Source organism: Clarias gariepinus, chromosome 20, assembly GCF_024256425.1.
Source record: "Clarias gariepinus isolate MV-2021 ecotype Netherlands chromosome 20, CGAR_prim_01v2, whole genome shotgun sequence".
Taxonomy (NCBI): Eukaryota; Metazoa; Chordata; class Actinopteri; order Siluriformes; family Clariidae; genus Clarias; species Clarias gariepinus.
This window is the reverse complement of record NC_071119.1, coordinates 26013972-26039617: the sequence shown is the minus strand read 5'-3', so window position 1 is coordinate 26039617 and position 25646 is coordinate 26013972. Positions and strand designations below refer to the sequence as shown.

The following is a 25646-nucleotide window of genomic DNA, read 5'->3' as shown; positions in this document are numbered from 1 at the left end:
TTAAGAGAATTGGCCCAATTATCCGGGTTTTATTGAGTCACCTTAATTTAAATCTCAATCACAGCAGTGATCAGACGCCATTTTGAAGGAACAGACGAACAGTGTAAAATGTTAAGAAGTAAGTTAAGCCCCTTACTAATTTTTACATTTTAATTCAATTTCTTAAATAAGTTTCTTTCTTGCACTAGTGTCAGTAATATAAATAAAATAAATTAAACATTTTGAACATTACTGAAAACATTCTGTCCATACTTGAGTTTGTTGTAGTGTCTCCACAGTTCACTGAAACATTGTTTTACAATGTTACAAAGATATGAACCTAGAAATGGTTTACTGTACAAGTTCTGTCAGGTTTTAGTACAGAATGTGACTATTCCCACAAAAAAGATGTTAGCATATAATGCTAAACAGTTAATTTCATGACATAGAAATTGTCAGTTACAAACTGTTTTACAAATTGTTTTACAGATCTTAAAACTGCTGTAAATGTTATATACACTATTTTACACAGTTTTTAATATTTTGATACCAGTGAAACATGAAATAAAAGCATGTTTAACACCAAAATTCATTATGTATTCATTTCATTATAAAATGTTGTTTTTTATATTAAGTAATTTTCCTTAATACATATTGGTACCTTTTGTCTGGCTAAATAGTTTAGGATGTTTTACATGATTAATTTAAGTAGATTTTGCTAGGGAAAAAAATCAAGCCTTAAATACTACATAAAAATAATATGCGTCTGGCTAAATAATTTAGAATTTTTTACTTGATTTATCCAAGTAAATCCTTCTAAAAAAATCAAGCCTTAAAAGCTGCTTAAAAATAATATGTGCAAATATGTGTTACCATATTTTTTTAAGTAGATAGCACTTTTTATTTTTGTTGATGAAAACAGATTATGTAAGACTACAGTCTACACACACCCACATTGTTGATTATTCAACAGGCTACAGTGTAAAACATGCTAAATATGTTAAAACAGTTGCTAAACATCATTTAAACTTAATATATTGTCATACTTTTCACATTATACAGTAGATAGTCCTACTGGTTATTTGACTAATACACATTCCTTTAAATTGAGTTCTCAAGCACATGCAGTCCACCGGAGTGGATGCATGAATAACATCCCAAAACTGGGTTGGTCAAACTGAGGCATAAAAACCAAAACCTTTAGCAATTTATTTCACATCTAAAAACAAGCTGTTTTGGCATGTCAGTGAGCCACCATCATCAAACTATTCCAGGTGAATCTGATGAGAGAATGCCATGTATGTGCCAAAGCTAAATGTAGCTATTTAGGGGAATCTAAAATTTAAAATATTTACTGACTTGTTAAACAAATTCATGTGTATTATTTCATAGTTTGGACATATTCAGTATTAATGTACAATGTGGAAAATAATAATAATAATAATAATAATAATAATAATAAAGCTTTATTCATTTTTATATAAACACTGTCTGGGCAAAAATAAATACTCTAAAGTTTCCCTAAATGAATGAATGAACTAATTAATTGATTAAGTTGAACTCTCTAATATTTTATTAGATCACCTTCTGCTTTTATTACAGCCATGACATTATTTTGATATTTATAATGATGATTTGTGATATGTTAGAGAAGACCTTTGTTGTGTGGGCCTGGAGTCTATCCCAGAAGACTTGGGGCACAAGACTGGGTATACAATCTGGACAGGGTGCCAATCCATCGCAGGGCACACACATACACATGCTTTTTCACACACCAATTAGCCTGATCTCCATGTCTTTGGAGGAAAACGGAGTACATGGAGGAAGCCCACCAAGCGCGGAGAGAACATGCAAACTTCATGCACACAAACCCCGAGGTGGGAATCGAATCCGGGCCCTGAAGATATAACTCGATACTGTTAACCACGATGCCACTGTGCCACCTGGCTGTGACTTAATAAACTGTATATGTATATATTACATTTTCTGGTTGTTAAGTCAACATTTTAGACTGATTTATGGTAAATTCTGGTTAGTGTTTTATTTAATTGTTTACCAACACCCAATCAGGGCAAGACTTAAAAATGATTCAACACAAGAAATATTGGCCCCTTTTTGGGAGACACATTATTTGGCACTGACGTTATCTGGCCATTCATTGTTTTGTTTGTTTGTTTGTGTTGTGTGTAATCATATTATTTTTTAATTTCCTAACTGTTATTGTAATTATTACATCTATTAATGTATTGCTAGCGAATCGAACACATCACTGATGAAGGCTATGATTGTTTAAAACTGTGAAATTTACTCTATTAAGTGTGAGTAAAATTTATTAAATATGACTATTAAATATGACTTTTTTAAGAATTATTACTCTCTGTTATAAAGTGATAAACCTTTGTTTGATGAAGATGGTGTTTTCAATCAATTTTAAACACTAAAATGTTATTAGTCTCATTGTTTATTTTGTCATGGTCGGTAAAGCCGTTAGTGAACTCCGTGCAGTTTTCAGTCAGCCACCCATTTTAGCTTATTCGCGTTACTTGTGACTGATTCTATCCCAAACTGCTCCTTATACTCTATGTAGTGCACTGAGTAGGGTGTAAATGCCAGGACACTGCAGCCTGTAGAGTGCGCGCACAGAGAGAGTGAGGAAGTGTTTGGGATCGAGCCTAAAATTACGGCGCAGCATCAGAGGAAGAAGAAAAGCGAATTCGGCTGAAAGTGAGTAACCATGACAACGGCGTTACATTATAACGCGTATGATGCGAGTGAGCCGAAAAGGAGACGAACATACTGACGTGTACAGTACATATCTCTATCTGTTTCTCTATCTGTTTCTCTATCTGTTATTGTTGTTGCTGGTCTTTCGTTTTTTTTTTATTATTATAATTATTTATTATTGCAGATTTAATCTGGCTGCTTCACTGTGTGTGTGTGTGTGTGTGTAATATTATTTACATGTGTAGTCCATTGTTTTAGTCCATGAGGTGCTAATGTAACATATGCTGAGTTAATTGTCTGGATTAATTCGGATTAACTCTTCAGTTTAATCTGGTGCCTCTGTTTAAGGCTCACTTCACATCAAAACAACACCAAAAACACACCAAAAGCTTTAAATATTTTTTATATTTATTTGATTTAATCCCTGAAAATGTGAGATTTATGCATACAGCCGAAACAAGGTATCGGTACTGATTTTATTAATTTATTTATTATGTAATACACATAATAATACAGACCAAAAAAGCTACTTTTTAAGTTTATGCGACATGAAATTGACTGATCTCACTTCCCTAAACATTTTAAGTTGCTAACTTCAGTCGTTTTAGAGAGAGAATTTTATGAGAGCCCCAAAAATGGCAATTTTTTTATTCATATTTCTTTATGAGTATTGATACTAAAACTGTGTAAGTCCTTTAAAGTATTTGACCTGTAAACATTGTTGCTTTTTTTTTATTCTTAAAAAGCAAGAAACCTGTAGTGTCCATAATGATGTCAAATTCATGTGCAATATCTTAACACATTTGCAGTTTAGAATAATACACTTTTTCACGTTTATGGCTTTTGTTGTGAAATCTAAATCCAGGTTTCATCTGAATGACAATTAGGATCATTAAAAAGATTATAATTAAAAGAGGTTACAGACATAAAAGGGCATGAAATTGTATTTGTGTTTCCTTTTTATCTGATAAAAATATAAATGTTCAATACAATATTACCAATTTCCAACACTATAATCATATTTTTGCACATAGAAACAATAAAAACATTCATAAAAGACATGAAATAAATAGACATTAAATCTCACTTTAGCTTGATTTAGAGATGTAAATGGCTCCCTTTTCTTCTTGCTATCATCCTTGCTCACTTTCTTTAGACCTGTGTTGCTATGTATATACTAAATCTTCACACACACATGAAGCTTTATATTAAACAAAGCAGAATGGGGTTTGAATAATATTTTTCTGTGATTGTTAGGTCCCGAATCGGGTAAGATATAGACAAATACACACTCTGTTTATTATTAGCTAAGCGTGTGTAATTAAGCTTTCGCCCACGTGATCTGTGTCACGTACATACTGTAGAATAAAAGAACCAGTTACCAACATGTAAGTCATAGAGAGACACCGAGGCAGACAGACGATAGGTAACACATTTGCATTTTCCAATTTTACAAAATGGCTCTAACAGACACACAAGCTATTTGCATGCACAGTATCTTCATCTGGATACAAGATATAGGAAGTGTTACCACATGCACCCCATCAATTTACCCGGAATTGTTGTGAGATATGTCTTTAAACCTAAAGTTATATAGTTATACAGCGTCACTTTGACTGTTACCAGGCGGAAACTTCCTTGATAAAAGTCTTCTTTTCTAGTAAACTGCATTATGTCAGTGATTTACGTTATACATCCACCTTACACGTGGCTGTAAAAGAACTGCTACTATATACAGAATTGTTAGAGCTGCTGTTATAGACTATTAAACAACACCTAATGAATCATAATCTGAATTTCAACATACCATATTTTGTCCTCAGTGGTGTGTCATAGGCTGCCAGTAGATGAAGTGATCTCGCTGTATTATGGATCATGCTAAGCTTCAACCTGATTCTTCCCACTCGGTGGAGGACGAAGCTCGTGTGGTGGGAAACCATGCAGAGGTACATCATGGGTTATTAATGCATGAAAAAAATAATCGTTTTGCATTATTATTAGTAGCATTATCACTTTTTGATATTATTTTATTACATATTGTATTTACAGTATACACACTTATACACTTAAAGACTTTGGCATATATAATATACTGTATTGTAATATCATTATTTATAAGTATAAAAAATACAGTATTATGTTCCACATTCTTCTCTTTATATATTTGTACTTTGTTGTTACATGAGTAAGTCGTATGACATGTAATGTGTGTGCCTATATATTTATGATTGTGTATATGTGTGTGTGTGTGTGCATAAAAGAGAGAGTGTGTGAGACAAACCCTGCAAAACAAACACGAACTTGCACTCTGATATGTACTTTATTCTAATATTTCTTATCTGTTGTCATGACACACACACACACACACACACACACACAGTAAAGTGTTCAGCACAGGTTTACGATTAGGTTTCAATTCATATTCCCAGCACTGTTCAGATAATCAGACGTTCCAGGCGTTGATGATTGAGGACACGGGAGAGGCCGAGGTGCAGAGAGCCGTACACTCGATAGACGCCTCCACCAACACGGAGCAAAAGCGACGATGCTGTTTGTGGCTGGGGAAGCGATGTCCATGTCCTCCCCGCGGCCTACTCGCATCATTTATTACCAAAGGTGAAGAGGACAAAGTGGCACACCAATGAATTATGAATAACTTCAAGTGACACACAAATGAATGACGGTCCCACTCTCTCACCCCTAGATTCTATTTATTTTTAGTAATTTAAAGAAGTCACACTTAAGTATGCACTTACGGAAAATATTCATGAATAAATCAAGTGAATGTTAAATAGTGGATGAAACCAGGAATCAGATGAACAACCCAATAGCAAGACCAGGTTGTGACAAGAAAACAAGTGATGTAGACTACAAAGCAGAAAGTGAGACAACTGAAGTAAAACATGTGCAGGTGCCCTTTGGTGGTCTGGTAAATTATAAACAGTTGTATAGTATAAAATTCTAAATAAACATTTGGAAGTAATATTCTAATAATTCTAATAAACTACCAATACAGTCTAAGAACATCTCTACATCGCACACATGAGTACACCTGTCACATTTCAGCAACCACTTTATTTTATGTTTTCAAGGGACAACATTATAGAAATGAATAATTAAATATACGTTAGAGTAGCGAAGTAGTGTCAATGTACAGCTCGTTTAGCAGTACAGATTTCCTGCCCTCCAACAATAACTCAACATGCAGACTTTATTGTATAAATAACTGCCAATGAAAATGAGTCTACCCTAGGTGAACATGTCAAAACTGTGTCTGAAGTGTCAGTATTTTGCGTAAACACCGTTGTTATCTATCATGGACTTAATCCTTTTACAACAGCCAAAATCTGTCAGAAAATATTTACACGTCACCATAATAACCATCCTCTGTTCACTGCAAACAGCAGCCAAGTTTTCTTACTGACCATTTATAACTTAACATTTCGGTTATATGAATAAATGACTTTGGTTGGATCTGGCTCTTATGTCATCTAACTTGCATATCAAATTGTGGTTGGTTAAATTTTGATTAGTGACATCACACTCTGAGCTCTTACATAACGTTGCTTAATCAGAGTGTTTGTTTGTGTGTGTAAAGCATCCATGGCTGCAGTGTTATATGGAGTGGTTTGGTCCATCACTGAGCACGAGTGTCTTCCTGGAGGAAACCTCTTCGGCATCATCACCGTGTTAATCTGCTCTCTGATTGGAGGAAAGCTGGTGGGATTTGTCAGATTACCCCGGCTCCCACCCCTCCCCCCTCTCCTGGGTAGAATGCCTACTTTTATTCTCAGCAATATTTTTTTCCCAAACCAAAGTAAGAAAAGTGTAACTGATATCCCAGTTGGTTGTAAACATTTTACTTTGTGTATGTGTGTGTGCGTGGTCAGGTATGTTGGTAGCAGGTCTCCTTCTCAGGAACATCCCCGTGGTAACAGAGGCTGTTTACATTAACTTTAAATGGTCTACTTCACTCAGAAACATCGCCCTTGCTGTTATTTTGACCCGAGCTGGCCTGGGATTGGATGCCTCGGTATGTCAAATATTTCCTTGCTCCGCCCACATACTGCCAGGACAAAAGTTTATGTTGTGTTTGTATGTGTAGTTTGTTTTTTTATAGTTACATTTGAATGTTCTACATAAGCAGATAGAAAAAAAGCAGATTCTGTAAGTTAATACAGTTGAAAAATAAATTTAAGCAACTAAGTACAGTGTGTTTGTGGTTAGGTTACCAAAAGTAAGATTTCATGCGTTGTTGATTTCAGGCCCTGAAAAAGCTGAAGGCGGTGTGTGTCCGTGTAGCTGTCGGTCCATGTCTAATTGAAGCCCCAACTGTGGCTCTGCTGTCGCACTTCCTCATGGGACTTCCATGGATTTGGGGCTTCATTCTGGGGTTCGCCTGCTTATATTAACCTCTCATTACATGCACAGTTTACATTTAATTACAGGTGCAACTTTTAAAAAAATTTTTTATATACAATTATAACAGATCTAAACAGCGAGCCATACCTAAGCAATGTGTCTAAGGGTTGTTTAAGTGTGTGTGTTGTGTTTAGGTTTGTTTTGGGTGCCGTGTCTCCTGCTGTTGTGGTCCCGTCCATGCTGCTGCTGCAGAAAGATGGCTATGGGATAGAACAGGGCGTGCCTACGTTGTTAATGGCTGCTGGAAGCTTTGATGATGTCCTCGCCATTACAGGGTTCACTACCTGCCTCGGCATCGCTTTCGCCACTGGTAACTGAATGTCATTAAAGTAGATTGTATTAGAACTGGTTCAACTGCATATGCAGTGTTTGAGAGATGTTAAGAATATAACATGTTACAAAACATATATGAATATATTGAATCAATTATGGATATAATGGATATGGATATAAATATAGGTAGTAAAGGCAGCAGTTAAAGAAAGGGGTACAAAAGATGTACAGTACAGAAGATGCATAGTGGGTAAGCAGTGAAGAAATAGTGAGATGTGGACTGATTGGAACTTTAAACTCTGCTTATATACATACGATATATGCTTTAGAGTGGCTCCACTGATGTGAATAAGAGCATGAGTGTGTTTTCCAGCATGTCTGAAGTCAAGAATTACCTCAGCCGTTTTCCAGGTTATTCCTCACACCATGACACTAGGTGCAGGATGGATGTTATCCCTATAAGCCCGTTTTATTGTTGCTTCTGGTCAAGCCTATCACCTGTCTAAAAGCATGATAATACTATTGGCATGCACAGGTTCAGAGTCATGGGTGAAGAGGGAATATAAGGACAATACACATCCCTGCGGGATTCAGGATTCAGGATGAAACCGGAGGGGAGGTGAGGTTCTGCAGTCTGACAGACTAGAGGTCTGACTGGTCCACTACCAAAAAGTACTGCTGCAAAGTTGTTTAAGCTTTAAGATTTGCCTGGACGTGCTGACTGTATTGAATGCTGAACTAAAAAAAAAAAATGGCATTAATACATAAGGTAGAGTTGTTTTAGTCTGTCAGAAAAGAATGGAGTGCTGTGACGATGGCATTCTTAGGTGACCTGTTGGGGTGGCAAGAAAATGGTGTGGATCCAGGGGGTGCGGGTGGGGGGGTGGGGGGGAGGTTGGTATGGCAAGCAGGCTTTAAGGTGAGTAAGAACCAGCCTTTCAAAACATTTTGCTATGAAAATGGTGATTTGACAGATCAAAGAGACCGGTTAAAGGTTTTTGTGAAACATTTACATTTACATTTACATACATTTAAAGAGCGATTTACTGACGTGCTTTGAAATTTTCCATCATTGGATAGATCCTTACACTAGTTGCTAGGTTACTAACAGTGGTACTTGTTAGAAATAGAAGGCAGACTTCTCGGTTCATAAAGGGCTTTCTGTTGGGAAATGTTATAATTGTTTCCTGCATGGCAACAATAGTAGATGCTGTGCACCATGTTTTATTTACATAACTGCATACTTCTGCTGTTTTTTATCAGCAGTGAAAATGGTGCTCCCATTGAGGTCCAGCATACTGTTGATGGGATGAAGGTGTTGAGACAAGTTTCCTAGAAAACCATATCATTACAGTCCATGATCAGTCTCTATATAGGAGTCAACATTTGGAACTTGTCCAGTTTGCCAGGGGACTGCAACACTGCCAAGAAAAACACTCAAAACCACTGAAAGGTGTGGATTTACCCTTAGCTGAGCCTGTCCCCTCCATAGTTTTCTCATCTCTGTTTACAGTCTTCACACCAGCCCTGAACTATCATTAAGCCTCAGTTTTATGACCCTTTGTGGTCTAGGGGTATACGGGTCGCACACTTAAGTTTGTTAGACATTGGCTAGTTGAATTCCCAGCACAGGTTGGAACCAAAGTGATGACAAACTAGATAATTTATTAGCAATGGGTATTTATTTACATAAAGTGCAAGAAGTGATACCAAGTGAAATATTTACAAGTCAAACCAGTTGTTTAAAGTCAGGTACTAATTGGAAGACTGGCAATGGGTGCTGCTGAAAATAAACCAAAAACCCAGTCTAGCTAAATCACAATCTCCCCATCTAGTCTTCTCTAAAAATAAAAAAAGGCAAGAAAAAAAAAAGAATAAATAAATCTGATGAGCGCAAAACTGTTACGTGCGCAGGTCGAGATGGATCCAAGTGCAGTGGAGCAACTTTAAGGAATTGATTATGTTGGATGTGGGATTTGGAACTGGCTTGGCAGTGGTTTTCTTTGAAAACGGGTTTGTAGCTGGAGCGCTTGCTGCGCTGTGTTGGGGAGCTGCGTGTGCAGAGAAAGGGAGAGAGAGGCGCGAGAATGCGGAAGCGCCGTGAGCCGGCGAGAGCGCTATGTGTGTCCTGCGCAGGAATGCGGAAGTGCGGAGAGCCGGCGACAGGGCTTTGCGTGCAGCGTGACTCGTGCAGGGATGCGGAGGCGTAGAGAGCCGGCGAGTGAATGGAGACGTCGCACAGGTTGGTGGCTGATTTCATTAAGCTTTCTGAGCAGAGTTCGGTGCCAGAGAGGCGAGGGAAAGTTCGTGATCCGAGTTCGTAGTCGTTGAAACAAATCCAATGGTCAATAACAAAATCCGTGAGCGTGGGAATCAAAAACATGAGACAATGGCGAGGTCGAGAAAAAACAAAGCGTGGTCGGTAGCAAAGAGTCAAGGCATGAAATAAACGCTGGAGAATTGGGCTATGGAAGGCACACAATAATCTGGCGATAAGGTGGTGTTAGTGTATGGTTTAAATACGTAAGGGGAATGATCACAGATGGCACACAGGTGTGTGAAAGGCGGAACGTGAGGTGGTGAGATGTAAGGAGAGGTTGGGAACGTGGAACAGGAGTGTTTATGAAATCATGGTGGAGCTGTGGCTTGGCGGGTTGTGACAAAAACATGACTAACTTCTGAAATGGCTTCTTAAAAGCCAGCTAGAGGGTGGGGATTGGTCGAGGTACTGAGATGTGCTGCAGCCAATCAGAAGAGTGGAATGATGGGATTGGGTGCAGCACTGAGATGTAGAGCAGCCAATCAGAAGCACTGGATGGAACCACTAAGAAACCTGAAAAAAGTAAAAAGGGCAACAAACATTTTAAAACGTTTGTTAAACAAAACAAAATCAAGATAACATGAAACAATAACGAACACAATTACATTCACATAAGTAAGAGGGGAAAAAAAAAAACTTACATGTCGGATCGAGACAAGGTGTCAGCTACAATGTTGTCCGTCCCTTTCTTATGTGTGATGTCTAGATTATAATTTTGTACAATCAGAGACCAGCGCATCAGCCTCTGGTTCTAAGTATACATTTTTAACAGAAAAACAAGTGGGTTATGGTCAGTATAGACGCCAACAGGGAGCAAACTAGAACACACATACACTTCGAAATGTTGGCGTGCCATAAGTAATGCAAGAGCCTCTTTTTCGATAGTGGAGTAATTAAATTGGTGTTTATTAAATTTGCGGGAAAAAATAGCAAATCGGATGGTCAATTCCATCTGCATCTTCCTGCAATAGGACTGCCCCAGCCCCCACAGCACTAGCATCAACCTCCAACTTAAATGGGCAATCAGAATTTGGTGGTGCAAGTACTGGAGCGCTGCACAGCAGTACTTTCACACTGTTGAATGCATGTTGGCATTTCAAAGACCACTCAAACTGTTGCGAGGGGCTTAACAAACTTGTAAGAGGACTTACAACGCTGCAGAAGTTTTTACAAAACCCACGTTAATTGACGCCGGGTAGTAGGAACAGGAAAATTTGAGATGGCTGAAACTTTAGCAACAACTGGACGGACTTGCCCCTGCCCAACCTGTTTTCCAAGATACGTAATGGTTGCCTTAGCAAAATCACATTTCGCAAGGTTCAACGTTAAATTGGCTTTTGACACCCTGGCATACCCGACAGTACAGTAGCTGTCATGATTATGGAGGAAGCGAATGCAAACGCAGGGTTAGAAATATATAATAATAATGGTATTTAATGAGTCCAAACAAAAAACACAGAACACAACCAAACCAAACACAACAAAAACCGGATGGGGAAAAGCTTCCCCAGGCCGGGTCTGCAGGCGGGAAAAAAGAAGAGTACTTAGGTCACACCAAACAAACTGGATTTACAGCCTTGCGAGGAACTCAGCGCTGCCTCTCGGTCAGCCTTGAACTTGAACTTGAACTTTCTGTGAGAGAACGAAAAGGATTTTCCGCCTGCAGACTCCCTCAGTCCTGGGTCAACACAAAAGACACACAAAGATTAGTCACATGGAAAAAACAAGACATGGTGCAACAGTGAACAGACGAGGGGCTACGGGTTCGACTGGAATAAATAGGGACACACACGGGGTAGACACAGGTGCAGGTAATCTAGGAATTAAGGAGGACATGTTACACACGCAGACACACTAGCGCCCAATCCCAATTCTATTTTCTACCCCTTCCCCTACCCCTCGCCCCTTCCCCTTGTCCCTTGAAACGAAGTGGAAAGGGGAAGGGTTAAAATATTTCCCCTAAGAAATGGGACACCACTACAACACTGTTATACGTCATCATACGTATCCGTTCATTTACATGTACACATACAGTATGGCCGTAAGCAAAACAAACAATGCGTTATCAAAAGCTCGGCAAACTGCCGTGCTACTGAACTTTCATATTTGTTTGTAGCATACAGTAAAGTGTATATGACATAAAAATATATTTTTGTAATATTGCGCAATCGGCGCTATCCGCTAGCAAACTTTAGCGTTTTTTTTGCAAAAGTTTTTTTACAAAACATCACCATAAACACAAACACAAGACTAAAATTAATATACATATAATGAAAACTTGTCATAAAAATCCTTATTAATGGCAAAAATTCGTTAAATTTACGGGTCTGCTTGCTCGAGTGAGCGGCCATCTTGAAAATTTCGTTAGCCCTTCGTTTGAAGTGAGGTCCCGAAAAATCTTCGTTTGGAGGGCTATCTGGCCCTTCCCCTTACCCCTACCCCTCCAACCAAAAGAGAAATGAGACACCCCTACCCCTTCACGTGAATGCGCCAAACGGAGGGGTAGGGCTAAGTGTAGGGGTAAGGGGTAGAATTGGGATTGGGCTCAAGGGGAGACAAAGCGACGGCTCAGTAGACAGGTGAGCCAGATCTTACTCCCCAGGACTGAGGTGGCTCAGATGTGACATTACCCCCCCTCCCAGGACTGGCTGCCCGGGAGAGGTGTGGGCGCGCTCTCTGCATTACCGGAGGGAGTCGGGACCCACCGACCCGCTGGATTTGCCGGCGGGGGGGTCGGCCCGGAGGTCGTGGTGCTGGGCGGTCCGGCCATGTCAGGTGGAATTCTGTAATAAGCTCTCTGCTTAGCACATCCTGCGCTCCTCCGGTCCGTACCCCTCCCAATTGACCAAGTATTGCAGGACACCTCCTCTCCTCTGGGAGTCTAGAAGTTTTTTGACTCTGAACGCAGGGGCGCCCGCTATTTCCACAGCCCCGGGGAGCGAAGGCTCTGCGACGCCTCCGTCCAAGGGCCCCGTACTACTGGCCTGAGAAGGGCACATGAAAGACAGGGTTAATACGCATATGAGAAGGTAGCTGTAACTTAAAAGAGACAGGGTTAATGCACGCTACAATGGGAAAGGGGCCGATGTATTTACGGTAGAGTTTGCGACATGGGAGGTTGAGGGAAAGGTCCTTTGTCGAGAGCCACACTCGATCGCCTACCTGGAGCGGAGGACTTTCCCTTCGCCGTCTATCGGCGAAATTTTTTAAAACGGCGAACTGCTTCGGAGATTTTTGTGTGCGCATCCTTCCATACTTTTTGCGCTCTTTTGAACCACTGATCCACCATGGGGATATCGGTGGGAGTGGCATCCCATGGACAGAGCGGTGGTTGGTGCCCCAGTACACATTGAAACGGCGTTAAGCTGGTCGAGGAGTGTTTCAGTGAGTTTTGTGCATATTCCGCCCAGAATAAGCAGTCTGCCCACTCATGTTGTCGACTACTTCAATATGCCCGGAGGTACCTCCCGAGATCCTGGACAGTCCGCTCTGCCTTTCCATTAGATTCGGGGTGATAACCCGACGTTAGGCTAACTGTGGTCCCCAACTTCTGGAAGAAAGCTTTCCAGACTCTCGCGATGAATTGGGGACCACGATCTGAAACAATGTCCTCCGGAATACCGTAGTAGCGAAACACCGAATCGAATAGGGTTTCTGCTACCTGGAGGGCGGTTGGAAGCGAGCTAAATGGGAGAAATCGGCATCCCTTAGAGAAGCGATCTACCACGACTAATATTGTATTGTACCCTTTAGACACCGGCAGATCCGTTACAAAATCCACGGCGATGTGGGACCACGGCCTGTTCGGTGTGGGCAGGGGCTTTAAATTTCCAACTGGCAAACATCGAGGGGTTTTAGTTGTTGCGCAAACAGCACAAGACGAAACCACAAGTTTTCACGGTTTCCCGCATGTTTGGCCACCAGAACTTTGGTTCTAGGAGATGGTATGTTCTCAAAACGCCGTGGTGTCCTGAAGAAAAGCTGGAATGTGCCTCTATCGTCACTCGTTCTCGAAGTGACTCCGGGACGTAGGTTCGGCCCGGTGGACAACCCCGCAGCACGGGTTGGGACCGCATCGCCTGGGTTATCTCCGAGTCGATATCCCACAGTACCGGAGCCACGACAAGTGACGGAGGCAATATGGGTTCAGGATCCGAATTCAGATCCGGCGTCGGGAAACAGTGGGATAGCGCATTCGCCCTTATATTTTTTGAACCGGGACGGTACGTGATGGGAAAATGGAAGCGTGTGAAAAACAGCGCCCATCGGGCTTGACGAGAGTTAAGTCTCTTTGCTTGTTGGAGGTACTCCAGATTCCTGTGATCTGTTAGTACCACAAATGGGTATTTAGCTCCCTCCAACCAATGCCTTCACTCCTCTAACGCCGCTTTGACTGCTAGCAGTTCGCGATTCCCGATATCATAATTGCGCTCGGTAGGTGTCAGTTTCCGGGAAAAAAAAAGCACAGGGGAGCTTTTCTGGGTGGCCGTGGCGCTGTGACAGCACTGCTCCCAACCCCACCTCCGACGCATCGACCTCGACTAAAAAGGGCTTCTCTGGATCAGGCAGTTTTAGAATAGGCGCGGAGGTGAAAACTTGTTTTAGGCGCTGGAAAGCCGTACGTGCTTCCAGAGAAAACGCGCGTAGCCGTTATGGTTTCCCCTTTAACAAACCAGTGAGCGGTGCTGCCATCGTGCTGAAGCCCCTAATAAAGCGCCTATAGAAATTAGCAAACCCAAAAAAAAGCTCTGTAGCGCCTTTACTGACTTGGGTTCCGGCCATTGTTGCACCGCCGTTACCTTGGCTGCATCCATTTCGACCCCCTGTGGCCCTATGTGATAGTCGAGGAATGCGATCTCACTCTTGTGGAATTCGCATTTTTCTGCTTTCACATAGAGCCCGTGTTCCCGTAGTAGATGAAGGACGGCGGTTACATGACAGATGTGTTCGACATATGACCGTGAGTATATTAGAATATCATCTAAATAAACTATAACAAAACAGTTCAACATATGCCGAAACACGTCATTCATGAACCCCTGAAACACCGCAGGTGCATTTACCAGTCCATAAGCCATGACGTTATATTGGTAATGACCTGATGTAGTGCTAAACGCAGTCTTCCATTCATCACCCTTGCGAACACGAACGAGGTTATAGGCGCTGCGGAGGTCGAGTTTGGAAAATGGCAGAGGGTGCTTATATTTTACTGTAATTGCATTGAGCCCTCGATAATCAATACATGGACGTAGACCCCCACCTTTTTTTTCGATAAAAAAGAAACCTGCCGACGCGGGTGACGTGGACCTGCTGATGAGCCCCTGACTGAGAGCCTCAGTCACGTATTCCTCCATAGCCCGCGTTTCTGCCACGGACAACGGATAAATGCACGAGCAAGGCGGTGTTTTCCCCGGCAAGAGATCAATTGCGCAGTCCCACGGACGGTGAGGGGTAAGTCGTGCGGCTGCCCTAACACTAAATACATCTTTAAACGAACTGTACTCAGATGGCACTGTGGTAGATACCTGGGCGGTCGGGCTTTCAATAGTGGTGGTTTGGACCGTTAACGTGGACGGTGTACAGAATTTAGCGCATCTTGGGGCCCAGGAAATGATGCGTGAGCCTGCCCAATCGATATTGGGATTGTGAGAACTGAGCCATGGTAAACCCATTTTAATTCCTCTGCATGACCGGGAAATTTTAACCGGAGGGGCACGGAAAGATGTTCAACAGGCGAATACGCTAAGGTTTTGCCATCTAGAGCTTTAATTGTGATCGGGTGCGGAAGCTTCGACACTGGAGCTTGCAGCGAGGAAAGGACAGCAGACGAGACGAAGTGAGGTGGAGTGCGTGTAGTTACTTTAAGTAACAGACAGTTTCGGAGCTGATGTGTACCCCCCCCCCCCTGGCTTTCAGGATGGTAGGCGCTAGGAACATTGTGTTGAATTGCAAGAACCTTTTACACCTGATTAAACACTCTCGAAATAAAATTCATCCCCTGATTACTCTGGGTGACCTTAGGACCGAATATTGCAAAATACTTAATAAGGGCTTTAATGATTGTAGATGCAGTTATCTTACGAAGCGGAACAGATTTAGAAAAACGAGTAGTAGCACACATGATAGTTAAAAGGAACTGATTACCGGCTTTCGACCTTGGCAATGGGCCAACACAGTCAATAATTACACGTTAAAATGGTTCATGTACAATATGTATTGGAGTAAGGGGAGCATTTGGTTTACTACTGCACTGGCATGTCTGACCTGTCTGGCAGTATCTACCAACATCTTTTTTCAAACCAGGCCAAAAAAAATGTCTCAGAATTCTGTGATAAGTTTTGGTAATTCCTAAGTGACCGGACAGTACATGGTCATGCGCAAGGGACAATACATGAGGTCGGTATACAGAAGGAATGACCACCTGGTACACGGTATTCCAGTCAGCTCTGTTCACGTGTAGAACTCCACTTACGCATCAACAACAAATCATCAACAAAATAACCTGTGGGTTGCTGTTTTACCTGTTCCTTTGAAAGTACCGCATCAAAACACCTTTTTAACGTCTCATCCTTACCCTGTGCGATAATTACCTGCTCACGGGTCATGTTTGAATTAAGCTTCTGAAATTTATCTTTATCTGTTTCACGAACACAAGGTTTTTCCACACTCTTAGTTCTAAGTAACAAGGGTTTTCAGTATGCATAAATGTGTTCTCAAGAGTAAACTTCTCATTATCCAGCTGCTTAGCCTGAGAATGAGTCACAAAACATGCAGAAAAAGTGTCAGGATAAGTGGTGGACAACTCATCATTTACAGTGGGCCCGGGTTTCTTGTCAAAAACCACTAATGATGGCATTACTTTACCCCCAGCAATATCATTCCCGAGAATAAGGAACTGGCAAGTCTGGAAGCACAGCTACTGACACCACACTATTTACAAGCTCACACTTTAAGTGGATTTTATGTACAGGGGCTTTAACAATGCCCATCTCAATGCCCTGCATAAGAATACTTGTACCACACGAAGTCTGTTCATCCAAAACAAGCACATCAGCGATCAATACCGAGTGGGCGGTGCCCGTATCATGAGTATCTGGATTGGTTGCTGGTTAAAAACTAATGGATGATAACTTGCATCGACTAACTGCTTTTCTGGATATAATGATATGTTCAAGACTGTTGTTTGAATTAGATCAACACTTGTGGGTCGTGCATGTTTACTTTTAAGAGCACGACAGTCTGCAATCAAGTGACCAACTTTATGACAATAGTAACATTCTCTCATTTCCCTTCCCCGCTCTGTCTTAGCCGGTGTACGGGGAGGAGAGGAATGAGCAGACGCATTGTTTTACCACTGTTTTAGGACGAGACGCAGTACAGAGAACACAGGTTTATGCGTAAGCATAAACTCATCAGCATGTATAGCAGCTTGAGACGCAGAATTTACTTTTTGTTCATTTAGATGTACTACAATACGCCCAGGCAAGCAATTCTTGAATTCTTCCAGTAAAATAAGTTTATGTAACTCATCAAAATCCACTGTCTTAGTGGCAGTACACAATTTATCAACTAACAAGCTTTTCTCTTGAGCAAACTCTACATAGGTCTGTTGCATACCCTTTTTATGGTTCCTAAAACGTTATCTATATGCTTCTGGCACTAGTTCATAACCCCTTAATATTGCAGACTTCACAGTATCATAATTTAAGCTTTCCTCAACTGACGAAACAAATCTCCTGGGCTTTGCCACACAGCTTACACTGCAATAGCAAGGTCCATATTTCAGGTGGCCAATGGAGGGTCAATGCAATACGTTCGAATACTTGAAAGTATGAGTCAACTTCATCTTCACGAAAATTTGGAACAAGTGAAATATACTTACTTATGTCAGTATGGTGCGAGTGAGGCGAGGCAGCTGGCGCACTCACTGAAGCAGCTGTGGATATACCTGTATCGGGGACAGGAGAAACCAGGCGTGTGGCTTTAGCAGCCTCTATGTCTTGCTGTCGCAGCTTGACCTGCTTATCAGCCTCTATCTCCAGTTGTCAAATCTTAAATCGCAGCTCCAACTCAGCTTGGTGGGCACGTGCTTTTTCCTAAGCCTCATACTGTAATTTGGCCAGACGTGACTTAAGTCTGCCATCTCCCATTGAACCAGTCGAGGCGGGTGATATGGGATCAAAGGGCGGTAACACCATCATCAAACATCCATTCATGATCGCACAGCCTTTCAGTCACACTGAGAGGATTCAGTTCTTCAGGAGTTACACTCTCCACAGCAAAAATCCCCAACTCGACCAACTGATCATAAATAACTTGCCGGATTTCTCTTTTAAGATTTTGCTTGCTCACTATAACCTGAAAATGTTCAGCAATATGAATTAACTCATCTTTGCGACATTTATCAAGTTCCCCAAGGGTTGGGTTCTGAATAAACAAGTCCAAATTTAATGACCACATACCTGATTTAAAACCAATATACAAAACTAATTTGCCTTAAGCAATAGACAACATCCACTACAAATGAAATCATTTTGCCAAGCGTGCTGAGAACAACAATACCAATGTCAACAAACAAAAAACATCGGGATCTTTAAAATCCCGGATGAGCCCCCAAAAATGTTACGACTCTTGGTGGTCTAGGGGTATACTTAAATTTGTTAGACATTGGCTAGTTGAATTCCCAGCACAGGTTGGAACCAAAGTGATGACAAACTAGATAATTTATTAGCAATGGGTGTTTATTTACATAAAGTGATACCAATTGAAATATTTACAAGTCAAACCAGTTGTTTAAAGTCAGGTACTAATTGAAAGACTGGCAATGGGTGCTGCTGAAAATAAACTAAAAACGCAGTCTAGCTAAATCACCGCCCCCATCAAAGTGTGGCCAAGACAATGTGAGTCTCAAGATGGACTCTACTTCCTGAAATGGCTTCTTAAAAGCCAGCTGGAAGATGGGGATTGGTCGAAGTACTGAGATGTGCTGCAGCCAATCAGAAGACTGGAATGACAGAATTGGTTGCAGCACTAAGATCAGAAGTAGCAAGCACTGGATGGAACCACTAAGAAACCTAAAAAGCAAAAAGGGCAACAGACAAAAAAAACAACTACACAATAATGTTCTGGAACGTAAGACTCAGGAAGTGAAAAAAAAAAAAAAGATGTGGCTGATTCTAACTTTGGTTATAAGCCCAGTCTCTGTGCTGCCCCCTGCACTTTCCACCTGGTTCAACATCTTCAGAGGGTTTTTAGAGGTTTTAGAAGGTGTAGTTGTGGGTGTGGCTCTCGGTTTCTTCCTCCGTTATTTTCCCAGCAAGGACCAGGTAAAGATTCCTAATTACTCTTCACATTGGCAAAATGACATCAGTCTAGAGAATAAATGTACTGTAGTTAAGTTTATTTGTACTTTAAATGTGTGATAATAATTGTGTGTTTATTGTGTGTGTTCTGTAGAAAGCTCTTGTGCTGAAGCGTTCCTTCCTGCTGCTCGGCCTTAGTGTGTTTGCTGTTTTCGGCTCCAATGTGGCTGGATTTCCAGGTTCGGGAGGACTCTGTACACTCGTCCTTGCATTCCTCGCTGGAACTGGCTGGGAAAACAATAAGGCAGAATATTTTTCACTTATTTTGTTCTTTCTGCTTTCTTTTTTTCTTTCTTTATTCTTATTCTTTTGTCTATTATTGATTTACTAATTATCAATTCTCAAATTACTGTCTTTTTTTCTTTTCCTTCATTTTAGCCTTTTTTCTTTGCTTTGATATTTTTTCTTCCATAAATTACTTGTTTGTTTCTTTCACTTTTGCTGTGCTATTTTTTATTCTTTTCCATTTTCTTCTTTTATGCAATTTTTTTCTTCTCTCTGTATTTATTTATTTATTTTATTTATTTATTTTATTTTTGTTCGTATTTATGTCTTGATTTCACTTTCTTTCCTCTTGTGTGTATGTGTGTGTGTTTTTCAGGCTCCTGTAGAGAAGGTTGTAGGTAAGGTATGGGACGTGTTTCAGCCTCTGTTGTTTGGGCTGATTGGAGCTGAAATCAGCATTGGTGCTCTAGAGCCCATCACTGTGGGTCAGTCTCCCTCTCTTTCATACACACACACACACACACACACACACACACTCTGTATTAAACAGTAGAAAACACTTATCTGTTTAAGGAGTTGGATCTGTTTTGCATATGCACAACATCTGTGTGTGTGTTCTCAGCCCTGGGTCTTGCTGCCCTCAGCATTGCCCTGAGTGTAAGGATCTTCTTCACCTTCGTTATGGTCCTCTGTGCTGGATTTACTTTTAAAGAGAAGCTCTTCATCGCTCTGGCTTGGATGCCTAAAGCGACTGTTCAGGTCACCATCACTTAAACATGTTTATAATGTGACAAATTTATATCCCATGTGTCTTTTTTCTTTTGCATTTTTATATTTTATCCTTTGTTCTTACAGTTGTCTTTCTTCTGGATTTTAAATATTATTGGGAACATACAGTATATGCCAGCACTGTGGCTTAGTGGTTAGCACTGTTGCCTTGCACCTCCATTGTCCGGCTTTGATTCCCGGAGTTTGTGTGCAAGTCATGCAGATTAGACTAATAGGCATTCCCAAACTTCCAGTAGTGTGTGAATGAATGTGTGAATGTAGACTGTAGGTTCTACCAGAGTTGTTAAAACAGGAATAAATACTATGGCCACCACTGGCCTCCAGGGTCCCTAGTTAGACTACAGAGGTTCATAGATGGATGGATGGTAGAGTACTCAGATATTCCCATATGACACAAGTAACTATTTTATTGGTGTAGTACGCTAAGAGAATATGTGCTAAGTCAGTGGTTTGTCCGTTACTAACAAGGAAACAGGAAAATAAGATAAAGTGGAAACTGCAAGCTGATTGGCTGAGTGTCTCTTTTGGCAGGCTGCAATTGGCTCGACAGCTCTGGACATGGCACATGGAAGCAGCATAATGAATTTCAGCATTTTGGTATGGACGTGCTGAGTGTGGCTGTTCTCTCCATTCTCATCACTGCTCCACTTGGAGCGCTGATTATCGGTCTGTGTGGACCACGCCTACTGAGGAGACCCAAGAACCCGGAGTGGGGTGAGACATCTCACACACACATGGAAGGTTGACTAAAAAAATGCATGAATAGATAGATAGATAGATAGATAGATAGAGGGACAAACCAATAGGATTCTTAAATTTAACTCTATACAAATTTAACACTGTGTGTGTGTGTGTGTGTGTGTGTGTGTGTGTTTCAGCTGTGAGTCAGGGTACTCTGTCACCATCAGATGCTCGGATCACCTATGAAAGTGCAATCTAAGGTTACTGAATTATCCAGAACAGACGGTCAGAAGAGCAGTGACTAAATCTCTATTTGACTTTGTGAATCTTCTGTGACTCTCCTGTGACTTCTCACTTTCTCTGCTGTGACTCATTTTAAAGTTCTCCTCTGTGACTCCCAACTGATACTCCACTGTGATTCTCTATCAAACACCATGGCTCTTATGAAGACCTTCCCAGGAAAGTCATACCAAAAACTTACCTCTGTACGTTCATTTAGAGTTACCAGCCTCAGAAATCACTAATTAACAAACAGCACTTCGGATTAGAGCTGTTGTGAAGCTTTACAGAGCATGATACATCTCAATATTAACTGTTCAAATTAGTGAGAACGTATTGTGTATTTTGGATAAACACATTCAGTATTGCTTTACAGTGTAGAAAAAGAGAATTAAAAATCAGGAACGGCCATGGAATTAGAAAGTGTTACTAACATCCCGCCAACTTTTAAGGGGTAGTGTGTATATACAGTATATGTACAGTATATGAACTGGTTTGTTGTTACTCTTGATTATCTTAAGGCCTTTATAATTTTTATAATTATGTGACTGAAAGAATGTAAAATAAAGGCATGAGAGAATGTGGAAAAATGTAGAAAGACACCTATTTACGTTGTATAAGTCAAAATACAACGGAATGCATTTTTGTATATTTTAGGAAATTGTTTAGTTCTCATTATAAAGTTTTTGCTGGTTTAAAAATATAATACCCTTATGGTAGATTTATTACATCTTGTGTATGGTTTATTTAGCAAAAAGTAATGGAATAGTGTTAATCAGTTTTTATTGGCCTACAATTATATTCAAGTGTGAAGTACTAAATACCCAGAAGGCCTCTGTTCAAGAGGCCTTGATCTGCTCGCTACAATAAAAGAGCAGGCGCCTGCACAACAAATTGGTGAAGTGAAAAATATACAGGTAGAAGGCAGGCATAGGAAACAAAGCAATAAGTAAAAATAATAATACTAGGAAAAATAATAATACTAATTATATTTACTCCTCTTTATTTTGTTTTATAGCTGTTTACTCATAATTAACGATAATTTAGCAGGAACGTATGCAAAGTATGACCCAAGAACAACTCGTACACACAGAGAGCAAGAAATAAGGAACTTAAAGGCAGGCAGAACCTCATGGAAAAGTCCAAAAAAGTTCTGCCAAAATAAGATCAACAGAGATGCTTAGGAAAAAGTTAAAAGAAATAACTTTCAGTTCCGTTTTTTTGGACACAGAGCACAGATGGCCAGACTTCGTGTTTTAAAGCTAAAAAACAAAGGGATCAATAGTTAATAATCAAATCCATGACTATCCCTTACTACACTTTATATTATACTACATAACCAAAATTTATTAATAAAGATTGTAACTTTTTGAATATTAATTGAATAATTAATTAAACTATAATTACTAATCCATAATGTATATGTATATTATCAAACGTCAATGTTTAAAGTCATATAGGTTAATAATCAAATTATAATTTAAGAGGAATAGTATTATTTTATTAATCAAAATATTAATGATCAGTCTTTTAATTAAGGAAAATTATTATAATAATTATGCAATAATAACAATATTTAAAATAATATAATCTAATGCAATCAAGCTTTGACAAAATTTTGATCCTTACTGTACTTAGTCAGGGTGTACTTAGACCCTAATTATAAAGTCCAATAATTATTTATTATAATCTTCAGATCATAAAAAGAATGAATAAATAAAGTATAATAAATCAAAAAATTGCCCAATAAATTATTTCAATATCTTTAAGGAAAGTTATTGAATAAGAATAGGAAAATAGGAATATGATTATTATGTATTTAAAAGCTGAAAACTTTCTCAGACGAAAACCCAATTCATCACCAGCAGTGGTCAGTAGTCTGGTTAAAAAACAGGAACAAACCAAACTTTTTCCAAAACAGGGAAGAATTAAAACAAGATTTTTAGGCCGACCCAGACATGAATAAATATGAGATGGGAGGGAAAAATTATGTAATGGGGAGGTGCCACATCAATCTGACCTGAGCAAAATTAGCTTACTTCTCATGAATATTAAGTAGTTTCTTGACATAAGGAGGAGCAAACAATGATGTAATTGCTAAGTAAGGGTATATAAACCATGTAAAATTGGGGAAGTGAGGGGAGATCTTGCGGAATTTTCTTGGGCGTCTGTTGTCTTCTGGCTGGCCAGTCCAGTGCTGTCCATTTACTTTTGGTTGCAATAAACTTTTTTGCTCTTTCAACACTTAAGTAGTTGTTGGGTTTGTGTTTAGAAAATTGGCATAGTTCACAACAAATTTGCCATGACAATGTACAATTTACAATTTCCTCAATACTATCCAAAATGATCATACATGAATACATGAATAGTGCATCCAGTAAAGTGTTTATGTATAAAGTACATTTGCCTCGCTTTTCAGGAGTATTAGCTATCAAGCAGCACACACTGAGAAAAAAATAAGTATTTTTATTTTTAGAAAATAATGATTTCAGTATAAAACTGCTAACTGCTATTAGTTATGCCAAGTATCAAAAATATAGTATTGTTAGAAAACTGTAACACACATTAATCTGCTGATTAAAATGTTTTTTTTTTTTGGAATCATTCATATACTAAATCTTTACAATATTCCTTTATAAATTTATCTCTAGATTTTGGTAATTCTGCTAATTCTTCTCGTTTACGATTGGCTTTTTTTTTTTTTTTTTTTAAACTATTTTAAAAATTTAAAATCAACCTGTTATTTAAATGTTAAAGTTTACTTTAGTTCTAACAACAACAATAAGAATAAACTGCTTTTACACAACTCTCTTAACAGTTTATCTTTAAACTTTATTTGTCCACTTAATCCTGGAACGATTGATGTAATGTTTGTAGACAGATCCATTTTGTTTACAGTTTTTATTAGTGTCTAAACTGCTTATTTAAATAAAACCAAATGCTTACCCATCAACCTCCTAATTTCACAAAGAAAGGATTCCAAATGATTGGGTTCATCAGGTTGCCTTTAATTTGGAATAGCCAGGTATTAATAATCAGATAGAATATTCAGCCTCTAAAAGGTTATCATACCTGCTTTATAAAATCATCACTGCCGCTCTTTGGTAACTAGGAAGCAGAATTTTGAAGCCTTAAACCTATATAATAATAATGCTGTTGAACTCAAATATATGAGTCCTGTTTTACATGTAAGAATAAGGGGTACTAGAGTTTGTGAACAGGGACAAATTCAGGCAAATTTTTTGGTCATGAACCAATTTGTTTGAAAAAAAACAAAAAACAAATTGGGAGCATGAATAAACTAGTGCAATTACCTTGTATTTATTCTTTTGTCTATTCCTTAGGTTATTCTTACATTTATCATTGCTGCTGGTCTCTGGGAGCTGCCAAACAAATTTTGTTGTATCACTACAATGATAATAAAGTCTCTTTATCTTTATCGGATGATGACAGATGGTTAGGCCGATGATTAGTATACTGATGCTGAATTCTGAGTGTTTGGAACAGACTAGAGAGGAAGTAGCGAGTGCATCACTATAAAATATATTAATAAAACAGAGCTAAACTTGTTTCAGTAAAAAATAAAAAATAGCTTGTTAAGAAGTCTGAAAGCTTAGTCACAGCTTTATCGCTGAATGTTTTATTGCTATTTGTTACAGTCATCTCCTCACTTCCAGAAAACTTCACCCTGTCATTGATTTATATGGCTTATCCATGGCACAAGTCACTGTGGATTAGCTGTCACTACAGAAATGAGAACATTAATATAAATTTGCTTTGCAAAACTGAACATAATAAAAACATGTAAAATACCTTTGCTGAAAGTTGTGAGTCAACATCAGATTTTGGCATGAAGCAGGTCATTAAAAAATTAACACCAAGCAGACTTCACAGTAAGCTGCAATAATTAGCTGATTTTGCAAGTGTGGTGTTATATCTGTGTTTTTTGCATGCCACAAAACAGCCAATCAGGTAAACTCTGATGAACAGCCAATCATGTCCTCTATACCCGGTCTTTCTATGGTATACCTGGACAATGTAAATTATCCCAGTATTAGAACTGAGTGCATAAACTTTGAACACAAAATGTTCCGTAGGGTCTAGTTAAAATCCCTTGTTTAAAATTGTTTAAAGATGTTGTGTGAAGTTTTTCCCTCCCCCACAAGTTGATGCTGACTTTCAAATTAATAATTGTTAATAATTAATAATCATGAATAATAATTGATGTGTTAATTCTTGAAATAATCTTTAAAGAAAACTAACAACTGCAAAACCAATGAGTCTGAGGATCTGGATGAAGTAAAACTTTATTTTTTACAATAATTTAATGACTGCGTTAGCCTTTGATTTCTAGGACAAAACGACAAAGTGTCCTCTAAGAAGTCCAAGAGCCAACTAAAAAGAGGGTTAGTAAATGGTCTCTAAAACTCTCTAAAACGCATTGGAACTTTTTGTGAGACTGATGGCTGTTAGTCCCACCAGTCAGTCCACAAGGTAAAATCTGTGGATATCCTGAGAGCTCCTCTTTTAGTGAATCAGTGAATAGTTCCTGACGAATCAAACTTTGGGCTCAAGGGTTCTTGGGTAACAAC

The 25646-nt window shown here is 39.4% G+C and overlaps 1 pseudogene; it reads left to right on the top strand.

The window, feature by feature from the left end:
- Positions 1–2683: 2683 nt before the first annotated feature.
- Positions 2684–22507, top strand: LOC128508562 (sodium/hydrogen exchanger 9B2-like; annotated as a pseudogene).
- The last annotated feature ends 3139 nt before the right edge of the window (positions 22508–25646 follow it).